The sequence below is a fragment of the Drepanopeziza brunnea genome (genome assembly GCF_022702325.1).
Source record: "Drepanopeziza brunnea f. sp. 'multigermtubi' strain 214-2 chromosome Unknown ctg18, whole genome shotgun sequence".
In the NCBI taxonomy this organism is placed as follows: Eukaryota; Fungi; Ascomycota; class Leotiomycetes; order Helotiales; family Drepanopezizaceae; genus Drepanopeziza; species Drepanopeziza brunnea.
Genome location: NW_027094081.1, coordinates 20,209 through 23,391, shown reverse-complemented (window position 1 = coordinate 23,391; position 3,183 = coordinate 20,209).

The window sequence follows — 3,183 nt, the reverse complement described above, 5'->3', positions numbered from 1 at the left end:
GGCCCCTTTCCACCCAATTGTCAATTAACAACACCATGTTATTATAGATATAATCCTATGTTTCTGCGTAGAGTTTCACGGCGAATCTAGCGCTGTAACCTTTAAATCTATTGGACGTCGCGTTATAAAGGCGCTACGGGTATAATATAAACCGTTCTGCATTTCCGAGTGTTTCTGCAGCTTCGATTTACTTTTGATAATACAGCAATATAACCATAACTCCGTTTCAAAAAATGAAAACAGGTTGAGAATCAGCTCAATTGGTCTATATTATTTTTTAGTAAGCTTGTTGATAATGTTCGAGGTTTTATTAGCGTCTTTACTGCTGGTCCAGGCGTTCAGAACTCGTTTCACCTTTCTTTATTAATAGCAGACGACGTTCTCACGGAACCTAGTTAATAAAATTAAATACGCACCGAATCGAGTTGAATAATAGTTAATTGAGATCATTTTGTTTATATGTAGTTGTTTTGTTATGGTATTAGATTAAAGTAATGAAAACTGTACCTTTTGATGTTCCTCGTCCGTGCGCTATCCAGACTCAGCATGCCCTCGCTTAAATCGTTCATGGATTTTTAAGGATAGTTTTTCGTCATGTTTTCACGACATCGCAATGTTTCTACTTGGACCGAGTGAGCACATCTTTTTTTATATAATACATATTTGTATAGCTATTCTTTTTGAGCATGTAGGTAATTTTTTTATTGCGTTTTTATTAGTAGTTGTGGTTTGATGATGGTTTTGATAGAAGTCCCGGGCTACTAGGTATGACGGGTTTTTGCTTGGCGTTCCGGTTGGTAGTGCCGACTCGATCTGACGGATTTTCTCGACGGTGATTTGCTTAATGAACCCATCGATGGAATCTTATGGCTTAGGTATTCAACTGGATTATCTATATTGTTACGTTTCTGTATATCTTGAGAAACTTTATCTTAATATTGTCTGCTTTAGTAACATGTCTAGCTCCGATGACCAAGCTTGCTTACGTCGGCTAAAATAGTGATCTTGCTCGAAATCTTTTGGCCAAGAATATTAAGAATCGGGCTATTTAAGATGATATCAAAGATATAAAAGTTCGTTTAGACTATCCGAAGCGGTTTAAAAATATAAACTATAGTTTTGATCGGAATTTACACGGTTTCGAAGAAACCGTCGGATTTTTTTGTTTACTGTTTTTTATACTGGAACTTATTACCTTTCACTTCACAATTATATTAGAAGCCATACTTCTTATTAATCAATTCGGATCCTAAGGGATTGAAAAGACATATAAACATCTAGAAGGATATATGAGCCGGGGCAGGTTTATGTTGGCTAGATAATCAAGACGCAGCCGCTTATATATAGATGCAAGCCTCATATAGATGCACATACATATCGAGCTCTTTAAGCTTTGCGATCTGATTCCGTTCCGTAAAGAAATCAAGCTACATCCGTACGCTAGCTTCACTTATAACGTACGCGTTTTTAAACATATATAAAGACACCGACCGAGCTGATATCCACGAACTTGAGAGTTCTTGAAATGGTAGCGAAATCAAAGTATCTAAGCCGTTTCGATCCAATGATTTTGATCAAAAGAACCTAACTATACTTTTGATCATCTTGCGAATAAATCTTATTGTAATCGGAAATCTTTGCCAAGCAATATTCTCGTAGCTTCAATCTATTTGATATAGTAAATGCACTATCAGATATCTTAAGACTTATGGTAACGGTTGGGATAGTAATAGTAATTGTTGATATATTTATATCGACCTAAGTTAGTTAGTAGTAGTTGGGGGTGATGTGGCCAACTGGTTGACGGGTGCCTCGCTTAGCATGTCACGCCGTTCAAGGGACCCCTAACTCGACTGTAAAACCTGCTATTTAGCTAGTGCACGTGAATCCTTCTAATCGTATAGAAGGAGTCAGCTCCCCTGAATTCTGGGAAACATACAGAATTCAGATACCTTTCAAACCGAGTGTTTTGCAATTGCAAGTACTTTGACGACGTCACGAATATTAGGACTAAATCGCGACCGGCGATCCAACAGTAATAGTAGTATTGATTCACGTCGGGCGGGTATGTAGCAAGCAAAACTTGCCGCCCCGAGACCTGCTATAGGGTTCGGCAACGTGCTAAGCTGAGGAGTTACATACAAGATGGCCTTAGAAAGCATTTTAAGGTGGAGCAGCGTAGCTGCCATCAACTGCGCAGTGGTGGTTGGGATGGATGGTTGTTTACTATTTTTTGAGACTAATTCTTTGTTCTTGATCTAACCACTTGATCGTATTCCGATACTAGCAATTCTATATTTACGATAAATAACTTCCTATTCTACTTCAAACAACCTGTCTCTAAAATCCCTCGTCCCGAAATGCCTTCGAACTTATTAGACCGTACGGCAAGAAGCTACCTTTTGCTGCTACGAACCTGATCGGTATGTTTAAACTGCATGTATTTGCAGAATTGCGGCCCTTCCAACTAGAAGCATATACTATCTAACGCTTCCTTCGTACAGTGTTATGCGGAACAAGCATACCTAAAGTTCCACCCAAGCTACATATGACATATCATATGACCTCGCTTAATAGCGCCCTTAGCATACTAAAGCTTTTAAATACATGTACATAAATCTTGACGAGCTTTTTAAATAAAATATATTAAGCTTCATTCAATCTGCAGAATCTCTTTTTGATCTTAGTGCTAGTAAGCATTATAATTAAAAGCTATATTCGCACTTACGAGCTATTCAATTAATCTTTAATAACTTTCGAATGTATCGAGAGCGGATTTTGCAAGTCACTTTTACGCTACTTCGCTATAATTTTCCTTTTTACAATCTGTCTTTTTCAATTATATATATTCCTTACAACTAATACTTACTACCTTTAAAAACTTTAACCAATTTTCAAAAGCTTTAATTACAAAATCAATTGCTATAATAATAGACGATAAAGTAAAAGAATTTCTCATAATAAATAAAACGAACTTTATAAATCGTAGCGATTATTTAAAATAAATTACAAATTATAAATACTTTATCAAGTGCTTTAATATAAAACAATACGCAGCTCTTCGTATTAGCATAAAAGAACTTGCTCTTTTTATCGAGCAGATCAAACTAAAAACGAAGTCTATTACGGAGATGATAACAGAGCTTAATAACGACTTCTATTAGAAATTTAGAATTAAAAACG